Source organism: Geotrypetes seraphini, chromosome 5 (assembly GCF_902459505.1).
Source record: "Geotrypetes seraphini chromosome 5, aGeoSer1.1, whole genome shotgun sequence".
NCBI classification, from domain to species: domain Eukaryota; kingdom Metazoa; phylum Chordata; class Amphibia; order Gymnophiona; family Dermophiidae; genus Geotrypetes; species Geotrypetes seraphini.
In genome coordinates this window covers 53,740,193-53,765,133 of record NC_047088.1, presented here as the reverse complement: position 1 = coordinate 53,765,133, position 24,941 = coordinate 53,740,193, and the positions used below count along the sequence as shown (strand labels likewise).

Below are 24,941 nucleotides of genomic sequence, written 5' to 3'. Positions count from 1 at the left end.
GGGGCATAGTAAGAAGGAAGTTGCTATATGGAAGTGGCAGAGAGCGAGAGAGGGCGGACAGTGAATGGAAGGAAGAGAGAGGACAGATGTTCAATAGAAAGAATAGAGTAAAGATAAGATGAAGAAAGCAGAAACTAGAGATGACAAAAAGAAGGAAAAAATATTTATTTTCGTTGGTTTAGAACAAAGTAGTATTGTAGCTGTATTGATAAATATTTATAAATAGAAAATGAAATAAAGTAATCTTTTTATTGGACTAATTTTAATACATTTTTTACTAACTTTTACTAACTTCTTCGGGACAGAATACCGTAAGAGCAATATATTGTACTGACATGAGGAAAAAGGTTTTGGTTTCTGATACTTTAGTGAAAAATATATTAGTACAATAAAATTATTTTCCATTTTTTATTTTATTTCTATTTGTTACCCCCTTTACAAAGCGATGCTAGCGTTTTTAGTGCTGGCTGCTGCGGTAACAGCTCCGATGCTCATAGAATTCCTATGAGCATCTGAGCTGTTACTACCATGGCCAGCACTAAAAACGCTAGCACGGCTTTGTAAAGGAGGGGGTTAAAGTGGTGATTGTTATTTGTTAGTTTTTTCACATTTACATCTGCTATCTTTGTATTTTGCACCATTTTAGGGGACATTGTGGTGTTGCATTGTAAGCAGAGTCAGACATTTTGGCAGTTCAGTTTAACTTTTGTCTTTGTATTTCTATTTTTAGTTTGTAGATACTTATCCCATGCTTAGTGAGGTTCTGTTTGTGTGAAAGAGGCCAGTTATTCTGATAGCACTTACTAAGGCGCGCTAATTGATTTAGCGTGTGCTGAAGATTAGTGTGCGCTAAATATACTATGGGCGCCTTAGCATTTAGCACACGCTAATCTTTAGCACGTGCTAAATCAGTTAGCACCTTAGGAAAAGGACCCCAAAGTAGCATACATACATACATACAAAACATAACACAGTCCCAATATACTCATAAAAATATTACTGCTCATTCAGTATTTATGAAACTTTCTTTTCACTACAATAATTCTGTGCTCACTCTTTTATCACTAGTAGATGTCCTTACGCTAACTCCTTCTACCCGACTTTCTCACTGCCAACTTTTATTATATATGTAAACATGTAACCCGTTCTGGGCTCTTCTGGAAGGACGGGCTAAAAAAAATTGGTCGAAAATGTGGTATAAAGATGAACATACTGGCAGTCTGGACGAACAATAAGCTGGATGTCCAGATAAGACGATTTTCGGGGAAAAAAATTCTAGACTTATTTTTCGAGAATGGGCATTTCCATACTGCCAACTTTGGGCGTCTACTTTGGGCCATATGACCAAATTAGACTTACACATTTGTTTTGATTATGCCCCCTCCAGGAGGATACTTCTATAAGGAGAGAATTGTATAACAAGGTTAATGGTTTGATAACTATCCACAAGATAGGAGCAACATTAAAAAGATTAGTAAATCAGGCCCTAGGAACCTTTATGTTAGGATTTGCAATTGTCCATTCTTTCTTCATAACAATGTCTTGCATTCAATTCAAAACCTTAGCATGTGGTAACAGGCCCTGATGCTCCTGTGCTCCACCAATGGTCACACCCACTTTTCAGTTACACATTAAAGATGCACATAGAATAGTGTTTAGCATGATGCACGCATAATCCTAATTCAATAGTTGATTTATTTTTGTTTGTTTGTTCCTCACTCAGAAATAGTGATGCTTTGAGTATTTTATGTTTTTAATAGATTTACTCATTTATCATATAATCGTTACAAGAACAATGTATGTGTTCCTTTAAATCTAAATCGACTGAGTATGCTGTTCTCAACCAGGAACGTCAGCATGTCATGTACATCATTACGTCACTGCAGCATCAGAGAGTTCCCCCTGTGGGTGTTAAGAAATTTCAAGAAGGCGGCTTCCACTGTTTGTTAATTGACTTTGTTGCTGCACATAGACATGATAGAATATGGGCTCCTGAGGAAGTCACGAAACGGGGCACCTCGTCGAGTTCAGAAGCTTCATGTTTTTTAATGACTTTGTTATGCTGCTGGCAATTGCTAACTAAAAAATTTCAGGTAAGTGCATAAGAACATAAGAATAGCCTTACTGGGTCAGACCAATGATCCAGCTAGCCCAGTATCCTATCTTCCCAGAGGCCAATCCAAATCACAAGTACCTGGCAAAAATCCAAATAGTAGCATTTACCCATGTTTGTCTCAACAGCAGACTATAGAAATTGATAAAGTATAGCGCAGGTGTTATGAACAACGTGGCTTAAATTAAACTTGCACACACAGAAATAAGAGAGACTTTGGGATGTTATTAGACACAATCTTAATATGCCCAAACAGCTCTGGAGTGTTATAATAAGAAACGTGTCAGTATAGTAGTTGGTATAGGCCAGGGGTAGGCAATTCCGGTACTCGAGAGCCAGAGCCAGGTCAGGTTTTCAGGATATCCACAATAAATATGCATGAGATAGATTTACATCTCAAGGAGGCAGTGCATGCAAATCCATCTCATACATATTCATTGTGGAGATCCTGAAAACCTGACCTGGCTCCGGCTCTCGAGGACCGGAATTGCCTACCCCCTTGGTATAGGCCAGTGTAGAACCTTGTACTAATGACTGAGGACTCATTAATAAAACAATAATTTTGAGTTTGAATAACTTTTTGCTGTGGTCCAGGGTCTATAAATAGGGAGTTTCTTGAGTATTTAGATTGGGTATCACCATATATCTGTCTCTGTCCCTAGTTCACAGTCTAAGTTCTTGTACTTTGGACAATGACTTGCTCAAAGTCACAAGGAGCTGTAGTGTGAATTGAACCCAACTGCCCAGGTTCTTAACCCGCTGTATTAACCGTTAGTCTATTCCTCCACTCCTTTAGGTGTGAAAAATAGAGTGTAGTAATTGCAAAGGCTGTGCAGTAACTGTTGGGGATGTGCCCAGCATTCCCCCTGCAGTGATTGTACAGAAAAGTTCCCTACTGTGTATTAATGTCAATTGCAATTAGTGCAGTGTGCCATTAGTGCACCTACCCTAACTGCACTTTAGGCGACGAGCGGTGCACTAATTACTGTCTATTCCCAATCTTCAGCCTATGCTCCACCTAGTCACTGCTCCATCCTGCGTTAAGGAGTTAGCATGAGATTTTTACCACACCGGCTGTTAGTGCTCCATAATAGCCACTAGCATGTCTATGCGCCAAGGCCCTGATTCTATAAAAGACACCTACAGTTAGGTACCTAGATTGCACCTAACATATTTTTTAATTGGCTTAATCAGCACTGATAATTGAAAGCACTATGAAAAACCAATTTAAAATAGATTTAGATAAAATTAATTTGCTGGTAGATGTCTACCACTTTGAGGTAGGCATCTGCACCAAGGTGCCAACCTGCAAGTAGGCATGTTTAGGGACAGAGTTTGGGTGTGGATTGACTTGGGTGCCAGTAGGTATCTACCTTAGGCACACACATTTAAGACAAGAAGACCTTGGCCTAAATGGCACCGCACCTAAGGATTTAGGCCTGGATTTTCAAAACGGTGCTGGAATTGGCCAGCACCTAAAATAACGGTGCTGGTCGCATGCCACTGAAACCATGGTCTGCATTGAAAATAAATGCCAGAAACGTAAGCCAGGGTTTTATACACGAATACAGGATGTCTGGTGCAGTACTCTGAGAGACCGCCCCCAGGAAAGAGACTTGGGAGTACTGGTCGACAAGTTGATGAAGCCGTCCGTGTAATGTGCGGCGGCGGCAAAAAGCGAGAACAGAATGCTTGGAATGATTAAGAAGGGGATCACGAGCAGATCAGAGAAGGTTATCATGCCGCTGTACCAGGCCATGGTGCGACCTCACCTGGAATACTGCGTCCAGCACTGGTCACCGTACTTGAAGAAGGACACGGTACTACTCGAAAGGGCTCAAAGAAGAGCGACTAAAATGGTTAAGGGGCTGGAGGAGTTATCGTACAGCGAAAGATTGGAGAAACTGGGCCTCTTCTCCCTTGAAAAGAGGAGACTGAGAGAGGACATGATTGAAACCTTCAAGATAATGAAGAGAATAGACTTAGTAAATAAAGACAGGTTGTTCACCCTCTCCAAGGTAGGGAGAACAAGAGGGTACGCTCTAAATTTAAAAGGGGTTAGATTCCGTACAAAAGTAAGGAAGTTCTTTTTCACCCAGAGAGTGGTGGAAAACTGGAACGCTCTTCCGGAGGCTGTCGTAGGGAAAAACACCATCCAGGGATTCAAGATAAAGTTAGACAAGTTCCTGCTAGACCAGAACATACACAGGTAATGCTAGACTCAGGGCTCAGGTCCTTGACCTAGGGGCCTCCGCAGGAGCAGACTGCTGAGCACAATGGACCACTGGTCTGATCCAGCAGCGGCAATTCTTATGTTCTGTTTACAGGCCTACATTTCTGGCACCTGCTTTTGATGTAGAATCATGCTTAATGGTGCCGAATGTCAACCCCACCCATAACAATGCCTCTTTTAATGTTCAGCACCACTATGTGTCTGCGTAGTCATGATTCAGGTGCCTTTTTTGTAGGCACCTCATGACGCCTACTTTTTCTTTCTTAATTATTTTAATTGATTTCTAACGGTACAGTTAATTACCGCACAGTTAATGGCCAATTAAAAAACTTAACATAGGCACTGTTTAGGCACCTACTGGCACCTTCTGCACAGCGTTGTTTTGAGAATCCAGGCCTTAATGCCTATTGGCACCTAAAAATGCTTAGGATCCTTTAGGTGCAATTCTATAAACAATGCCTAGCCATTTATAGAATCAGGGCCTAACAGCATAGGCTAGACTCCGTGCTAACTGCTTAGCATGCTTTAGTAAAAGGGCCCCTATAAGATGAACTGTTTGATATCAGTCTTGTGATTTGCAATGAGTTAACCTTCCTCGAGATAGCCCCAGCTGAATTACATTAGTAATTGAGAAAAAAAAATTGAGCTGAAAAGTGTCTTCAAGCAGAAGCTTCTAGTCATTACTGAGGTTAATGCTTTATACTAACCAGGGTGGGAAAACGCAACACATTTCAAATTGCAATGTCAGATTAAACATATCTTCCTGTAACTGCATGTTCTGTCTATGTCAGAGACAGAATGGCAAAGAAACTCAGCCACTGCAACCTATAGTGTTTACTCCGGTATCATTTAGCAAAAAATTTCATTGTGGAGTCAAAAGTCCTTTTAATTATCAACATAATTTATGTTAACTTTGTATTAAATTGTACTCCATTCAATCCCCAAAAAGAATACTACCAGAAGACATCTAGGTTAGCTATCTGGTAAAGAACATATTAATTTATTCAAAAACTTGCTAAATTGCTTTAGCGAGTAGCAAAACAAAGTACAGACTACATCAAATACGAAAAGGAGCTACAATGTGTATAAAGAAGAGAGACAACATCCATCCAAGATTAACATCCACTCACTCATTCCATAAGTACCGTAACATAAAAAAGAAAAAAAAAACCCTTTTGAAGCATTGGGTTCTATAGCAACCATGTCTCCATATGCTGACCTAAAACTCCTTAAGGAATGTTTGCCATGAAATGCAAGTAGGATGGAGCTCCAGAGTGCCAGAGCTGTAAAATAAAATACACTATGAGGGGCATAATCAAAACTTTAAAATGTCCATAAATCTGCCTAAGTCGGCACTTAGATGTCCTAATAGCATGGATATCCAAGTGCCAATCAAAATAAACTTTCTGGACATTCAGCAGCACTTCTAAGCTTTGCCAGGGCAGGAGGGCTTGGGCTCCCTCCTTCCCTGATTGTGTCACGGGGTTCGGGGGTGCCGCGGGGCAGGGGGGCTTGGGCTCCCTCCTGCCCCGATAGTGTGTATGTGTTTGGGGGATGATATATCGTGGCAGGAGAGATTGGCCATCTCCCCTGCCGCGATGCGATCACTCCTCTACCCGAACTGCTACAACCCGTGGCAGGAGAGATTGGGCATCTCTCCTGCCGTGGGTCGCAGCAATTCGGGTAGAGTGGTGATCGTATCGTGGTAGAGGAGATGAGGCATCTCTCCTGCCGCGATGGTTGCGGTGAGGGGGTGGGTAGGTTGCCGGGCCGCTGAACTGATCGCGACAGCCCCCATCAGCTCAGCGGCCCCCTTTTTCGGCACATATACCTGTTTTGACTTGGTCTAAGTCAAAACATATAAGTGCCGACTAGGCAACCTGTCAAAATCTTTGGTTATACGTGTTGTACGCCTAGGTGTAGGTCAGCCCACCTCCCGCTCTTTCCCCTACTCTAAAAACGCCTCTTTTCTCTCTGTGCGTTTAGAGTCAGGGGAAAGGCCTATGCTGGTTTTAGATACATCTAAAACCAGCTTTGATTATGGGTACTTGGACGATCAGGCTTTTTGATCATCCAAGTACCTATTTAGGCCACTTTTTAGACTTTTTCTTTTTTGATTATGAGCCCCCTAACGTCTACATAGGTCATTTTCAAAAATAAAAGATAAATGTCTGGCAGCTTTGAAAATGGACATTTTTTCTACTGGGTTTGTGGATGTATTGCCCAAAATGTCCAACCTCAGACTTAGACGTCCTATCGAAATGCCTCTCCCCGTCTGGTATTCTCCATCTGAGCCATACGTGGTTTTCTATCCTGTTCTCCCAATGAACTCAGAATGAATTACTGGTTGACATACATAATATACAGTTTATAGGTTACAATTTGCCATATGGGGGTCATTTAGTGATCTTAAAATATGTTTACAAGTATAAGGGATAGTTAATATAGAAAGATAAGATGGAGTGTCTAACTGAAATACCTTAGAGGCATGAAGAAGAATTTTGTACTTTACCCGGAATTCAATGGGCAGCCAATGACATTTTTTCAATAGAGGAATAACATGATCTGATTTATGCAAACAGTAAAGAAGGCAGATAGATCTGTTCATTTACAGCATAAATATTAACTATGGTTAATATTCACAGTGGACCATGAGGGGCCCAACCAAGAAGAGAATGATGTGGAGCCGTGAAACTTACAAATTGTAAGTTATTCCACACTTTTCTTGACACTTTTCTTTTCAATGAGGCAAATTCATCTAGTAAATGGGCAAAAATATAGGGAAACCAAGCCATTGTGACATCAGCAATGAAGTTGGCTCTTAGGCATTGGTAGAATGAGGCGTTATGACATCACAATATGAGGGCCCACTGAAAAGTTCTCAGCCCAGCCAAGAAGAGAATGATGTGGAGCCATGAAACTTACATGTTATTCCACGCTTTTCTTGTCACTTTTCATGTCATTTCATATCATTGAAAAATGTCAAGAAAAGCGTAGAATAACTTGTACATTTCAAGGCTCCACATCATTCTACACTTACTCCTTCAAAATCAATTGGACCAGTAACAAAAATATTCCAACTACTCAAAAAACAACGTCCAACTCACACAAACATATAGATTCCACCACATTCTGGACAAACACAGACACCATAATCCAATACTACACACCTAAAGACTTTGTCTCCAAATGGAACCATATAAGTACTCCAACCCTGGATGAACTAGCCCCAGAAAAACCCAAAACCAAAATCCACAGAAAATCAGACAAGTGGTTTGACAACGAACTACTCCAACTCAAAAGACAATGCTGCCAGGCATCATTTGTAGAATCAGGCCCTATATGTATGAGGAAAGATTATACCTTGCAGCATTTTTATTCACTTAATTTCATCCTGCTTCAGGGTATTGAAGCAGCAAAGTATAAAAAAAAGTGAATGTACTGCACCATAAAGAAATTAAGGCAGATTAAAATGCTCTTAGCCCAAAAGTCAGTCAGCATTATTACAACTTTCATTTTATTAAATCTTATTTAAACTGTGCACTTTGATTGTGATGACCTTCTTAAAAATGACAACAAAGGGGAATTCCTTGTGTCTTACACTAAACAATGACTCATTTTTTTGTTTGACCTGGCCAGTCACGAATAGCCATATATTGACTCATTCAAAATAATTATGTAAGGAAAAGATATGAAACTCAGTGTCAGAACACAGTGCAAAGAAACAAACCTGTAGAAAGTCTTTTGAAAGTGGGGCTGGCTTCATTATCAAATAAAATGTGTTACTTTTTAATGAATACTTACTGGTAGAAATGACGGCCTTTTGCACACAACAAAGCATGCACACATGGCAATGCTGGGCTTATGCGGGAAGATTCTCTGACCTAGAAAGATTTTTTTTTGTGTCTGAAATTAAATCAACAGGACACCACTGTCAAAATGCCACTTAGCACAATTATGTGTGTTGCCTTCAACCTTCATACTCTCTGCATCATTCAATCAACATTACTCATGCTCCCATTTTTTCCTAGTAAAAAACGATTTTGGTAATCATGTTTGAAAGCACTTTCATTTTCTGCTTTCTGAGCGACAAGTCCAATGTCAATTTGGGGCTTCCAACCAGCTATTCTCAGTTTTAGTAACTACGAAACTTAACACCAGCACACTACATGATTGACACATTTTGGTGTCTTTATTCACAGTGTTGTTGCTCACTATGAAACTCATCAAGTCAAAAAGACCTTTCACCTCATTATACTGTAGCTATAAACGTCATCTTACTAAACAAGATGGTTGTCTTTAAGAAAGCTTTATTCAAAGAAAAAAGATGTGAAAATACCTGAGGAGAGCTCACTGTTGGATCATTAGTTGTAGTTAAGGTGGAAAAGCTAAGGTTATATTTGTGGGCACTTCTGCAATTCGATGGCAGAAAAGAGTTGAAAGAAATAGGAATGAAAGGGTAAAAGATCCCATACATAACTTAAAAAATTATACTAACACATTTAAAATGTATTCTCGAATAAACTGGAAACCAGTGGAGTGATGGCTACACAGTACACTGTTCTTCCTCTTTGGCCATATGCTACTTCAATGACCTGATTTGTAGTTCTGGGTCCAGGTCAGTGAAACTACATGAGCGGAGAAAAATGGTTTGTGAAGAATTTTAAAACTACAATGTTTTATTAATAATAGTAATTTTTATTTTACTCTTTTCGTTCTTAAGTATGAGTATATAATAATAATGCTTTTACATTTTGTGAAAATACACATTAATATAGACATACTAGAATACTTTTTAAGAAAAGAGTAATAGAAGAATAGGTATTGAAAAAAATGCTTCTTAAAGTCAAAATGATATAAAATTATTGTATGTGGAGCAACACAGATCTGGCCAATTAAAGCAACATGTTTAGCAGTGTCTCTCTGCAAATATATATTTGAAAGTGAATTTCTGATTTGCTCTTTGAGCCAGCACAGCTATCTGTTCAGAAAGGTGTTAAATGCCCCATTCAATAGAGCACAAAAGAAAGGACTGAGCCATAACCTTCAGAAAGTGTTAAGTACCTGGCAAGGGTGGATAACAGGATGTAGGCCAGAAGAACAAATTCATCTTTGAAGTACCCCAGTCTAAACAATAGAAGCTCATTTTTGTGTTAAATTCACTTATTACAAAAGAAAGGACTGAGCCAATCACCTTCAAAATGTGTTGCCCTATAATAGAAGGTGTATCAGTAGAACAGTCTGCAAGATCAAACAGAAGCCCTTCACACCAAATTCACCTCCAGTCTGCAAGATCAACAGAAGCTCTTCACACCATCTTAAGCTACTCAAAGAAGATTCGATCAGATGACCTCATCTGCTTAAAACAGAGGGAAACCACTCGGACATAGATTCACACCTCATCCAGCAAGGACAGTAGCAATACTCTGTTTTGGAAAATCATGTTAAGCCATTGTAATTTAATCATCATCCACCTAGGAATAGAGAATGGATTCTATTTTTAGAACAGGTCTCAACCTTATAAATATGAAGCAAAATCCTTTCTCAGGAGGGAAGGCGCTCACTCTCCCACTGGAACCAGCCTAGATCAAGCTACAATTCTTCTCCTCCCTGGATCACCATGCTGCTTCACTAGGCCATTTGGCCTCTGCTCCATTTTAAGGACTATTCATATTGTGAGTAACTTTGAACCTTTAATCTTAGATAAATTATGCCTGTGTATTTCTATTAATTCTTTGCTTAACGATCTTACTGCTTCTACCGGCATGACTGTAATTTTATACTTGCTACCGGCTTGACTGTAATTTTATACTTGCTCTAAAAAGAACATAAACTTTCAGTTTGCTTGTAAATGTTCTGGGTCTTGGTCCTTAAATAGATATTCATATACTAGTGTTTAAGCCCGTTACATTAACGGGTGCTAGTAAAGCCTCCTTCCCTCACATGTCCCCTATTTTCAGCCCCAGCTCCAAACCCATTTTTACTCTCCCAGCCCCCTTCTCCCATCTTTTCCCTTTCAGCCCCAGCCCCCTTTTCTCACCAGCAGCATTTCCCTCCCCCAACCCACTTCTCTGTGCAGCAGCACCTCTTCCGTGCTCCCCCTGTCCCTCTTCCCTGTTCCCCCGGTCCCTCTTCCCTGCTCCCCCTGTCTAGCAGCACTTCTTCCGTACTCCCCATGCCCCTCTTCCCTAGTCCCCCTGTCCAGCAGCACCTCTTCCCTACTCCCCTGTCCCTCTTCCTTACTCCCCCGGTCCAGCAGCACCTTTTACCTGCTCCCCTGGCACAGCAGCACCTCTTCCCTGCTCCCCTGGTCTAGCAGCACCACTTCCCTGCTCCCCCTCACTGCCTTCCAGACTTTGTCCCACCCCCACCATCCGAAGCCCGCTTCCCTGCCTGTCTGCCATCCCCCTGTGCAGTAGAACTCTCACCTCCCCACCAGCAGCATCTCTTCCCTGCTCCCCGGTCCCTCTTACCTGCTCCCCCTATCCAGCAGCACCTCTTCCCTGCTCCCCCTCACTGCCTTCCATACTTTGTCCCTCCCACACCCTCCAAAGCCAACCTGCCTGCCAGCCATCCCCCTGTGCAGTAGAACCCTCAACCCCCCCACCACTATCGCCACTGTGCAGCCAACCCCACTGTCCCTCCCACCGCGAGACGACCGTCAAACCTAGTGGCTCCAGCAGCGGCCGCATCACACTAAAGACGCTGCTTCACGGCCTTCCCATGCTCTGATTTCCTCTGCCGCGTCTCTGATGACATCATCAGAGACACCGGCAGAGGAAATCAGAGCATGGGAAGGCCGCTAAGCAGCGTATTTAGTGTGATGCGGCCGCTGCTGGAGCCACTAGGTTTGACGGTCGTCTCGTGGTGGGAGGGACAGTGGGGGTTCATGTGCGTCGGGAAAGGGTGCACGGGGGAGGGGGCAACAACGGCGGCGAACTTACAGTGAAGGAGGGAGGGAGGGATGGATAGAGTAGAAGCGTGCATGCGCACTCTTGCCGGCAGGGCCCTACAGCTCACGTAAAACGGAACACGCAGGCAAGAGTGTGCATGTGCACTTAGGGTTTTATTCTATTAGATATTTAATTATGGTTACAGAGTGTTAATCAAGCAAACTAACTTTCCCCAAATTAATAGTTCTTTATAATATATATCTCTCTAAGCTAGAGAGGGATATAAATTATTGGTGGAGTTCCCTTCATTTAATATAATTTTTATAACACCCCCATTTTCCTTTAGTTGTAGTGTATCGGCTAAGATTCCTATGTGGCTGCTGGTTGCCTGTGCCTCCAGAGGGATAGGCATGCTTTGCAACCTCGGATCTGTCTACAGATTGCACCAATTTCCTTTTTCAATAGTCTTATACTTTGACTAAGTCATTATGGGGCTTATTTTCAAGAAAAGAAAAAAACATCCAGAAAGTGGGATTGCATAAAGGGTCAGATGATGTTCTTCTCACCAAACCTTTCAAATTGCTATTTTTTTAAAATAATTTTGTAAACGGTTTTCTATGCTGTTCATCTGCAATGTGTATAAACCTCAAGGGGTAGTGTTAGAGGCATAGTTTAGGTGAGTCTAGAGGGGGCTTATGATTTGGACATTTTTATGCAATAATGAAACATTATAAAAAAATGTTCAGGGCACAATTTGGATGTTTGAATCTAGACCTCTTTCAATATAAAGATCTGTTATTAGTTAGATTTCATTTTTAAATTCCTTTATTTTTGGTCTTAATATATTGTCGTCCCAATTGCTCCTTTCCTTCCCCCCACTACCGTGCACATATGACCCTTCCCTCCCCCCTCCCCGTACCTCTTTAACATTCCCAGCATGAGCAGCAATCCCAACATGCCGCTCGCGCCAGCATCAGCTCTTCCTCTGATGTCACTTCCTGGACCTACATCTGGGAAATGACATCAGAGGAAGAGCCAGCGCTGGTGCGAGCAGCAGGCTGGGGTTGCTGCTCACACCGGGAACATTAATGAGGTACAGGGAAAGGAAGGGGTACATGCATGCGGCAGGAGGGGGAAGGGAAGGAGCGGATGGGGGCAGAGAAGAGGATGGGGAAGGATCGCCACTGCCCCAGGCGCCTCTCACCCTCACTACATCACTGGTCCCAGAGTCAGGAATCTGGAGTATGCCTTGTATGAAGCCCCACAGCTACCCAAACCATTACATTTACAATCATCCTGAGTCTGAACAGGAGAATAGACTCAGTTGGCAAAGAAGTTGAAAGGCTCTTTGCACAGTAGTTTGGGAGACACCAAGAAACATTTATGACCGAGTCTTGATTTTTAATATTAACAATACTTCATGCACTTGATAGTACTAGGATCTGCAGTTTACTAGTATTTTTAAGGGTTTTTATTGTCTTGCCTTGACACCATTATGGAATACACAATCATCTTTCATAAACTGAAATTGGAAAAAGAAAACGGCATAGATTCTTTTTAGCACTGGTAAAATGCCCAGTTTCACTCTCACTGTTTCAATTCCATAGTACAAAAGCAGTGTGAATTTCATGTTACTTCACTAGGTTGAAATAAAGGTCAGATATACTGTAAGTGCTTATTTGTAACCTTTATTTCTATGTATCCAACCACAAATGTATTAATATAATTCCTTTGGCAGAATATAACGGAGAACACAGTACAGTAATTCCCAGAAAACCGCAGATTTGTTTCAAAGGGGTCTCGCTCCAGCTCACAAGCATCCAATAAACAAGCACAAAAATCTAATCTAATCTGGAATTTCTGAGTCACACTATGTCCAAAACAGATTCAAGACGACTTACGATTTGAGAATTATTGGTGCATTGCAAACTGAATAGGAGAAGACACATTTCTTTTTTTCTTTTTTTTTAATCAGGTATTTGGGTTTTATGTGTTGGAAGAGTCGAATTTTCAGTTTATTTGCCTTTTTTAGCTTTGATCTTCCTCTGGTTAGAATTCCAGCTCTTTTTCTTCCAAGACATAACTGTCTGCACGCCCACACTGCCCAGGTCTGGAGGCTATACAGGTGCGTAGCTTCCCCTGTTGGAACTGCTCCTCTAGGAGGGTGCTGATTTTGGCTGTCTTTTTTCTCTTGTCATACTTCTTCTGAATCTTCTTGGATCTCTTCTTATTTAGGATTCCATCTTCTTCAGGAGTCGACTTAGCTCCCTTTTAGCGTCCGAGCGGCAAGCATAGTGGGCCTGATACCACTGTCTGTAAGGGGTGCTGTCGATCTGAACAATGCAGTTCTTCACCATTGTCTTGATTCTCACCAGCTCATTATTGGATGTATTGTATACCACATCAATAATTCTGGTCTTACGGGTGCAACACTCAGAGCCCCAAGAGAAGTTCCCAGCATCCAATCTTAAAGTTCAATATTTCTTATTGCCACCTCGGACTCCAACTGTGTGAATCTGGCGGGAACCAATCTTGATGTTGGCGGTGGGCCTCTCCAACTCATATTTCCTCTTCTTATGGTAGGGCTTCCTTTTGCCTCCGGTCTTGCGGTGCTTGTGCCAGTTGTCCTGCGAGATACCCATCTTCCAGCACTCGCTGCAAAGAGTAAGAAGACACATTTCTAAGGGGGATTAGGAACTGATCAGTTGAGGTAGGAATATACCCCCTCCCTCTTTTATAAAACTGCACAAGAGGTTTTTAGCACCGGCTGGAGAGCTGAATGCTCTGTGCTTCTCCAATGATTCCTATGAGCATCGGAGCAGCACAGGGCATTCAGCATGTTGGCCAGTGCTAAAAACATCTTGCATGGTTTTATAAAGGGGGAGGGGTTCACTTTGGTTGGTAAGTTGTGTAGCGTAGGTTCCAATGGAATAGTGAGGGTCCAATGGTTAATTGTTGGTGGAGTGTTTGAGTCTCGGAGGTAGGTTATTAGCTTAGTATATTGTAGGTTCTGATGGAATAGGTCTATAGTGTAGGTCTGAGGGTTGTCATTGGAGTATATGGAGTCTCATTAGCTTCTTACAAAACATGAGGTAGATTAGTTCAGCTCTTATGGCTGTTGGGAGTTAGTTGTCGGTGGAGTATATGGAGTCAAAGAGGTAGGTCTTTAGCTTCTTACGAAATGCAAGGTAGTTTGGTTCGGATCTGATGATTGTTGAGAGACTGTTCCATGTTTTTGCACCAGAGAATGTGAACATTGTGTTGAATATGTGTTTATATTTGAGGTTTCTTGTTGGAGGGGAGGTTCAACTGAATCCTGTCCAGATTTCTGGGTGAAGAGGACCACACCAAAAAGAATGTAAATAAATGGTGTGGCAGTGCTTCCATTGAGTATTTGGAACATTATGCAGGAAATTTTGAAATTTATTTGTGCTGGGATGGGTAGCCAGTGTACTTGTTTGAGGTAGATAGAAGCTGAATCATATTTTTTAAAATTTGAATATGAGTCTTATTGCTGTGTTTTGTATGAGCTGCAATTTTGCGGGCTAGGGTGGTGTTAATATCCACATAGACAGAGTTGTAGTAGTCTAGCATCTTCACAAGTGCATTGGGTGTATTTGGTCTGTAAAAGAACTCCATTATCACTTCAGAAGCTAAATGTTTCTGAGTCACTCACCAGCTTTAAAAGTAGGTGGCAAAAAGCGATATACTGACCATTTCTGTGACTCGTGCAATGTGGAATTAGAGGGATGAAATAATTTTAGGATTGCATTACATGACTGTATAGCTACTATGAAGTTAAATGCTATAAATATGAACAAAATAGAAAACAACAAAGAAATAAAGTTACCATTATGTATGTGATTGTTTTAATCTCTCCTGAGCTTACTAAAATGTAGAAGTTTGTAGGTCAGATCTCCAAGTCAGATCTTGTGGCTCTATGGGTGACCTCTAAGTTTGTTTCTATTAGGAATAATCTCAAAACAAAAGGAAGATGAAATTGTTTTTATGTATTTTGGAATAATACCAGCCTCACCCCCCTACTACCAGCAAAATTGCATGACTAAAATTTCTAAAATGCCTCTTAGAATTACTACCATACCTCCCTCAGACCTTGAACTCCTTTACTGCAATTTACCTCATCTATAGCTTATAAAAAGTACTGAAGCTACCTCTACTGTCTTACAAAAAAAATTAGGTTGATCAGGTCAAAAATATTTCTTACTGCCGGGAGCACATACCTTGTACATGTGCACAGTGCTCAATGTGTAATTATGAACAGCACACCTACACCTTTACAAAGAGCGCAGCTACAATCTTCATGCATGACATAATCTTCAGAAGCCTCAGTGGTGACTAGTTTCACATGAGCCACTTTGCCCGCGATTCACCTAACTCTTCATAGGCTTCAAATATTGTTTAATTAAAAACTTATGGAATACACAATTTTGAAAAAAATCTTTCACAATAATCCATAACCAAAAAAGGTACTTAGCTTGAGAAAGTGTGTCTCTTATTGGCGACATGGGCCACATTTCCTGCATGCTGTGTCAAAGGTTGGTCCCAACATGGAGACCCATTAGGAACCACCATTTTGAAGTCTCCGATGACCTCCCAGCTGTACTCAGCATACTTCAAGGTGCCTAGTAAGGTCTTGATGTTGTCGTAATCCTATTCTATAAAGTAACGTCTAAGCACCTACCTGCAAGGGGGCATACATAAATGCACTGAATCCAAATTAAAACTAGTGTCAGTATTTTTTTTACTTTCACTTGTTTCATCAATTATATTTTAATGATTATTTGACTATATTTTTCTTTGGGGCATCATCACATTTTGAGCATTTAAAATTGAATTTGCTTTGTGTTTTGGTGGCATACCAATGATGTTATTTGCTGCTTGGAAATGCCTGTGGAGGCACATGTATTAGTGACCTTATGGCATATTGGCATGTGGTGGTGGCAATTAGCAGTTTCTGATGCCCCCCTACAGTAAACTCCAAGCTTTTACAAATTTAGAATCTTTTTTTTTGTATATATTATATTGCATTTTTTTAGCAATCTATAATTGTCAATATTGTACACCTTGGGTTTTGGCCAGGTACTGGTGACCTGGATTGGCCACCGTGGAAACGGGCTACTGGGCTTGAAGGGCCATTGGTCTGACCCAGTGAGGCTATTCTTATGTTCTTATGTCTTGAAATTTTGGCATATTATGAAGATAGTTGAATATTTTCCACAATAATGTATGAGAAAGAGGGAAGGAAGCAAGGCAAACTCAAGAAATAAAAATGGTGAATTATGGTTATGTCTAATGTTTACACTTATAAGGTCCATGGTTCAAAACACTAATTATGTCTGAACTCTGGTAAGCTGACATTCAGCTATTAATCTAAATATCTTCAAACTATCACATTCAAGCTATGAGCCACTTTGATCTAAATTCAGTGATGTGCGACAGAAGCTTTAAAATAAGATTTCACATAATGATCACTTTAATGTAATTATTCATGTGCTCCATGAAAATTCTACTCAAGCACAGGCATTCAAGTGATTATCTGTCAAAACTCAAAAACTCTGCAGATATAATGGCCTGCTGGCAATCATTTTTTTCCTCCAAAACATTGTGTTAATACTGTTTTGTACAAAGTTTTTGGGTAAATTTGATATTCACAATCTTGAATATCAAATAGTGATTATTAAGGTTTCAATTCACCCAAATTCATTTTAGCCCCTTGGCTGCAAATAGCAGAAATATCCAAAAGAGCATATTTAATAAATATTTGGCATAAAGGTTCCCTTTTATCAAGCTGTGTTAGGGTTTTTTTTTTAATCACTGGCTGCTGAGGTAAAAGCTCCAACGCTCATGGGAATTCTATGAACATCGGAGCTTTTACTCCAGTGGCCAGCAATAAAAAACCCTAATGCATCTTGATAAAAAGGGGTCAAAATGAAGGATTCTATTTGCAATGTAAGGGGTCCTTTTATTAAGGCACGCTAACTGAGTTAGCGTATGCTAAAGATCAGCGCGTGCTAAATGCTAAGGCGCCCTTAGAATATAATTTATCATTTTATATTCTACATATCCATGTGGTTTCAAATTATTCAGGTACTCACGCATTTTTCCCTAACTGTCCTGGTGAGCTCCCACTCTGTCTAATGTACCTAGGGCAATGGGGATTAAGTGACTTGCCCAGGGTCACAAGGAGCAATGCAAGATTTGAACCCACAAACCTCAGGATGCCATGGCTGTAGCTCTAACCACTGCACCACACACTCCCACAGTAGATGCCTTGGCATTTAGCCCGTGCTAAATCGTGTAGTGTGCCTTAATAAAAGGACCCCTAAGTCTACTTGAATTTTCCAAAAGAACAAATTCAGAAAATTCAAATTCAGAACTAATATGTCACACTCATACCATCCACAAAAAGCAATCCAGTTCATAGCTATTTTCAAACAGGAAGTAGCAAAAGGAAGAAGAAAATCCTTGCCTCAAAAACCGGACAGAACATAGAAAAAGAAGCAAGAATGGCGTCCAATCAGCCAAAAGAACAATCTTTATTCAAACAGATGGTCCCAAACAGGAAGAACATTAGATTTTTCTGTTAGAATATATTTAAGAACAGCCATTTTACAAACTGGGGAATTCTATAGATGGCGCCTACGATAGGCGTTGCTAGGCGCCCTAATTGCAATGCCTAACTTTTATTTTTTTTTAATTGGCTTAATCAGCGTGGTAATTAACCATGTCAGTTTTTAGCCAATCAAAACAATAAATAAACAATTTAAGAGTTCAGCACCAAACACTTAGGATGCCTAGTGACACCTAAGTGGAGGTTCCCTCCCACATCTAAGGGTGCCTATCTCCAACAGTAGGCATGGATATGTGCAGAGAATAGGTGTGGTTGAGTTAGGCATTGCTAGGTGTCCAATATAGATGCCTCCAAATTAGGCGAATGAAAAGCTGGCCTAATGGACACCTCGTGACATCTAAGTTTGCTTAGGCACCACTAGGTATGGTTCTATAAACTGCACCTAGCAGATGATTGACAATTATGCCAAACAGTGCCCACAATGTAGGTGCCACTAGGCACTATTTATAGAATCTGGCCCAAAATGTCCAAATTATGAATACCCCCCCCAAAAAAAAAACCAGGGTCAAAGACATCTGTCCGGCAGCATTTGTATAAAAATGGCCACACAGAAGTCCTTGCAGAGCAGAGGGGCAACCTATTAGTCAGTGCAGTGGGCTTTGATTGAGGGCACTCAGAAACAGGGAGATATCTATTTAGCTTGAATGTTTACTATCTCAATGGTTTTCAGGCTTGCAGTTATCTTTAATATCAAGTTTCAAGTTTTATTAAAATTTGATAAACCGCGGTGAACATATTTCTAGTTTGTATATTTGATGATTATGTTATTCATGTTCTCTTGTTGACTCCTTAATAGAAATGATATATAAAAAAAATTATTCTAAGCAGTGTATATATTAAAATTATGTTTGGGTGGCAGACAAAAAAAGGAACCAACGTACGGAGATGAAGGGGAATAGGGAGAAAAGAAATGCAAGTCAGATAGAAAAAGGAGCCTGTTAAGGATCAATTGTGAGCAGAAATTGAGGAAGAAGGTTATAGGTTGAAAGTATAGTAGGTTAATATATGTTTCTAGAGGGCTCACAATTTCAAGATTGAAAAAGGGTTGAAGTGGGAGTTGAATTCTGGTCCTCTGGTCTACTGTACTAGCCACTAGGCTACCCTTCAATCCTGCTTGCTACTGTGTTCAGAATCCTGTTAACACCTAATGTTCTCAGGGAGCCTAGTTTGCCTTTCCTCTTACTTTCAAGGTTGAGGGGCGCAATAACCACTGGGGAATTAAGGAGGTATCATGCCTTAATCTCTTCAGTGGTCAGCTACTCAATTGGGCCATCTGGATGTAATTGAAACAGGTCTAAATTAAAGATGCCCTTCTTTTTTGACTTGGATGCTTCATCCTGTTCGATTATCAATGATGAGCATCCTAAATTTGAGCCCTTTCTATCCTGCCCTAAGCACACCCAATGCTATTTGGACAAACTACAGTACTGTAGAATGTCCATATTCTGCCTTTTGAAAATCATGATTTGGACATTTTTAGCAGATGAAATTTTTTGGGCCATTTTGAGACATCCATCTGCTTTGAAAATAGTGCCATAGTATCACATGTGGCTACTCATATAAGAAATACATTCAAGATGCTTCTCTATGGATGTAACATACATGGCTGAAAAAGGTTGCCATGTTGGTGAACTAGAAATTAAGGAAAAGAACACATTTTCACTAGTATAAAATAACAGCATAGAACAAATTATTTTGAGGAAAGCAAGACTACTTTAATCTTTTAGAAAATGTTTAAAAACATAGGCCAAAGGCCTGCTGAGTGGATAAGATAACTTTCTAAAAGTAGTAGAATCCTTTACTTGAATTTTCAGATGAATCTAATGGGTTAGGTTTTCAAATGAAGATTGGCCTACATCTAGCTGATCAAGCTGCTGGTGTTTCTTAGTTACACTTAGCCAGTCAGTGCTGAAAATCAGGCAGTAACCAGCTAAGTTCTTTTTCATTCTGTTGAGGTACCAAAAGAAGGGAAAAGAAGCACCACTAGTGGCATGAAATTCCAAGGAACAGAAAATGCCAAAGTTGCACAAATAACTTGAACAGTCCAAGGTGATCTTGGAAATGCAAAGTTGCACAGTGGTATAAACAGTCCAAGGCATTGTGAGATGGGAATGGTTTATGTTTTTTATTTATATCCCGCTTTATACAAAGCGGGTTCCAAAAACACATACATAGTAAAAAAAAACACAAACCCCCCCCCCAAACATTACAAAACATATACATGCAGGCACGGACTTGCCTTAACTGCCTTGTCCTACATAAAATACACATCAAAAACAATCCATCCCACCCTCACAAATAATACTCACCCACATGCCACAAATACTCACCCCTGTCTCTTTATATCATTTATACATTCAAGTAGTAGAACTATATTGTCTTCTCTCTTAGCACCCATATTTCATCTGACAGAACAGATGATGTTTCAACAAACATTTAAATGCAGTAAGATTCCCTTGCTGATGTATGTAACCCGGGAGTTCATTCCACTCTGCTGGGCCCGCACATGAAGTGTTGCAGCCCTCATGGTTTGCAACCACAGCTCCTTTCTAGATGGTGTCACCAAATCACCATTACCAGCAGAACGTAACTTTAAGAGTGAAGTCTGGTATGCGATTATCTCTAACAGGTACCGCGGTGACAATCTATGTAATGCTAAATAGATTAGCAACAACAATTTATACCTCACTCTGTACTCTACCTTGAGCCAATACAGTTTAATGTAAAACTCTGATACATGATCACACCTTGATAACCTAAATAATGTGCAGATAACAGAATTCTGTGCAACCTCTAACACTGATAATACAGTGGACGGAACACCCAGTAGCACTTTACTGTATTGTAATAGTCTAGACTTGAGAGCTGTCATTCACAACAACATGGGAATTGCCAATGTGTCCCATGTCTCGATCAGATTGTTTTGGAACGGTTTACTAAATTTCTTTCACTCAGTTCCTACTCAGTTAATATGGTGGGATCTACCTCAAATTCTTGGAGAGCTTCCTGTGGTGTTCCCCAGGGCTCTCCATTGTCTCCAATTTTATTTAATATCTATATGAGTATATTGAAATACTACAATCTGAATGCTCAAGAAACCCTTTTGACTTATGCTGACAATATTTTTATATTGCTTGAGGTTGACCCAGATCTAGTTAATTTGACACCTAATATTAATCATTGTATTGCCAAATTACATTCCTGGGCACTGATGATCCAGATGAAGTTAAATGGTGCTAAGACAAAACTTCTTTGATTAGGTCCAAAATTAGACTCCCTCCCTTCTGCTGTGATCTTAGATTCGGTAGAGTCTTTGAAAATTGAGTTCTCCTCATTAGTACTAGGTGTTCACTTACATTCAAGAATCAAATCAATTCCCTTGTAAAAAAAATGTTTTTTCAGCCTCTGGGTTTTGCGGAGAGTTAAAGTGCTCTTCCATCAACAGCACTTTTCTGTTTTGGTCAAACCAATTATTCTGGCACGTCTGGAATATTGTAAGTCAATTAATGTGGGTTTATCCAAGGCTAGTCTTCAGAGACTTCAGCTGATACAGAACACCGCTGCTAGACTCATTTTTGGTAGGAGCAAGTTTGACCATGTTTCCCCACTACTCAGAGAACTTCATTGGCTCCCAATTCATCTGAGAATTCAATTTAAATGCATTTGTATTGCATTTAAGATTCTATTCAGCCTCTTTATTACTCTTATCCCCTTGGAATGGAATGCGTGTAGTTCTCAGAAATTAAAATTCTCCTTTCCCTCTTTTAGGAGCAAAATTAAATCTATTAGTAACTTTAGCCACTTCTCCTTTAAACTGACAGAGCTCTGGAACAACTTGCCAATCTCATTAAGAAACTTAGTTCCCTTCTTATCTTTTAGGAAAGCTCTGAAGACTGCTCTATTCGCCAAACATTTTGGAAATTAACTATTCCTACTTTTCCTAAACCAGTTTCTTCTCCGTTTTATTCCTCTGTATTATTATTTGATCTTAATGTTAACCGAGTCGAGCTCCATATTGGTTGATGACCCGGTTTATAAAACTAAGTTTTAGTCTAGTTTAGTTTAGTCATTGACAAACACAATTGAACAGAAAAAAAACCCAACAACCCCATTTTGGGGCTCATTTTTAAAACACATGACCATCTCAAAATGACAAAAAAAAAAAAGTCCGCCTGCCAAAAACATCTAAATTGTGATTTTGGAACAGGAGAACTTTGATGTCCTCCATTGCAGTTTGTCCAAATAGCAAGGAGTGGGTTATGAGCATGCTTTGGGCAGGACAAGGGACGGCTTAAAATCTGAACGTCCAACAGCTATAATCAAGTGGGAAGAAACGTCCAAGTTTAAAAAGAAGGATGATTTTATGTAGACCTTCTTATTTAGTCAAAACCAGGGTACAAAAATATGCTGCGATTGAGCAGTTGACCACTGGAGTGATAAAGGTTTGACCCCTCATGAATCCCCCAGTGGTTGCTGTCCCCCTCCCTCTCCCCTGAAAGTGATGCTAGAAAGAAATACCAGGCTCTATGATGGCATCAGGAATTAGAGGCATTCTGAACAAAGCAGAAAACAAGTCTAAAGAGTAGCCTAGTAGCCAGTACAGGAAACCAGGGGACCCAAGTTCAATTCCCATGTTAGTTCTCACTTTCTTTTTCTTTTTTGCCTTTTATATTGTGAAAACTCGAGAATCAGCTACTGTATATACCTACTGAACCTAATTACATGTATGACACCTGCAAACCTGAAGGCTATTGAGGTGGTGTGCAATCAGGTACAGTAGATACTTCCCTGTTTCTGGAGGACTCAGCATTTTAAATAAAAGAGTTGTAGGGGGATATGAACCTGGGTGCCATTTTTTTTAGTCCACTGCACTGACCACTTGGGTGTTCCTCTGCTCTGTAAGGATATTTGTGTGGCCATTTATTGGAAAAAAAAAATGCTGTCCGACAGATGTACTTGTCACTGGTTTTTAGGCTATTCGTTTTGGATGATCTCACATATTTTCGAACAGGAAACCTTGATATATTTCCTGTTCAAAAATGGCTATGAGATGGATGCTGGGGGGTTTTTAACGTTACGAGCAGGACGTCTCAATTCTGACTTGGACATCCTCTCAAAAATGCCCCTGGGCTTGATGGACCATTGGTCTGACCCAGTAAGGCTATTCTTATGTTATGTATTATATGCAAAAGGGATGCATTTATTGGAAAAAGCATACCTTTTTTTGCTTATAGTGCATAGTCATTTTGAAAGAGGGTACAATATTTGAAAGTATGTGCATGCACAAAGCCATCTGAACATGCATGAACCTCAAGCATACATGCCATTTTTGTGAACAGTGCAGCATCTTTTAGAAAGAGGCTACAGAAGGAGAAGGAGGAAGAGGAAGAGGGAACAGTATCTAGGATACAAAAGATCCTCCTTTATGCTTAATAAAGTACATTATAAAATATAAGGGGTACCCAGGCACCCACAGAGCTGGCACCTAAAACACGCAATGCTTCTTTTTCTCCACAAACTATAATGGTCCACAGACTTCAGTGAAAAACAAAATAAAATTCATATTTCATTATGAAGGGCTGCTGAGAAGTTCTGAGCCCAACCAACCAACTTCCTAAAGTTGGAGCGTTATTTTGCCATTGTAGCTGAAAAGAGTGTTATCTTATTTTATTAAGTGCCAATTTGCAGAAATGAAATTCTGTGTTTTTTGCCATTGTTTTAGATCATTGACTGAACCATATCCATGTTATTCTCGTCTTGGATGGGCTGAGAACTTTTCAACACCCCTCATAGGGCTATTATTTCACTTTGTTTGATATAACTCCAAATCAGCCTGTTTTATTGTGTTTTTCATTTCATTTTCAAATGACTGAATATCCCAGTAAAACTGTAGTTACAATTTTTTTTTTTTTTTTTTGCATTACCATCTGCATTAATGCTTGTTTTTATGAAGGCACTTTACCATCTGTGGTAATGCATGCCTCATTTTTATCTCTTTAATATAGGCTAATACACATGTTAAATCTTGTATTTACATTACATGCAATAACAGTCAAAGCTTCTGCAGATTAATACAGTACATTAGACACATCTCTAATCTATAAAAGAGACAACATATTTATTATTATTTATTTGGACTTGGATTTGCTCATATATCTATGGAGTTACATTTTGCTAAAAGACAAATACTTTACTAGCATACTCCTTCATTTTCATTTCATTTTATTAAACATTTATACGCCATATTACCTCACAACTGTGTACTAAATGGCACACAAGAAAACATATATAATTAAACACAAAATGATAAATGGACAAACAACACCACAGTACAAAATACTCAAAAACAAAACATGTAAAATGCCTAAAAACTTTCCCACACCTAGAAAATCAATACAAGGACCATGTTCATTTCATTTTAACCCCGAAAATACACCATCAAATATTTAAAAACCCTTTTAAATGCTTCTGAAATGTATAATAACCAGTTTCATATTAAAAAGCAGCAGGCAATTTATAGCTAAGGCAACTGATCTTTGCTTATGACGGGAAAAGCTTGGTTAAAAAAAAGCCCAAAACCTATGGATGGGGAATTTGGCATCCTTGATATAACCCCCCCCTTAAAAAAACCAAAACCTGCCTGGCTGCTACCATTTTGGCTAGATGACATCATCTATTTTGGAGCCAAGGGGCCTCAGAGGATGGACACACTGTCTTCAAGCCAGGTGGAGAAATAGGTCACTGTAGCAACAGCTGTTCATCTGAGAGCAGGTGAACTGCAGGAAGAGAATAGAGGAGGGGAAAGGAAGGAAAGAATAGACAATGCAAGAGAGGAGAGAGGCAAAGATAGAAAAAAGAGTGTGCATCTTTTGAGGGAGGAAGGGGAAGAAAATGGAATAAAAAAGAGAGAGTGCAGTGGTGGATTGGAGGGAAGACAAAGGAAAGAGAAGGAAGGAAGAGAGCATGCCTCGAAGGGGAGAAAGGGAAAAAGAGTATAGGTACCTTTTTTCATAGAAAAGCTGTAGATAGAAAAAACCAAATGTGTCTGAA

At 40.0% G+C, this 24,941-nt stretch overlaps 1 protein-coding gene and 1 pseudogene across 1 annotated transcript in view; both read right to left on the bottom strand.

Moving 5' to 3' along the window:
• LOC117360298 (connector enhancer of kinase suppressor of ras 2-like) overlaps positions 1 to 24,941 on the bottom strand; it is a 719,694-nt gene that overhangs the window by 567,640 nt on the left and 127,113 nt on the right. The gene's annotated exons all lie outside the window — the stretch shown is intronic.
• Positions 13,255 to 13,881, bottom strand: LOC117361650 (annotated as a pseudogene).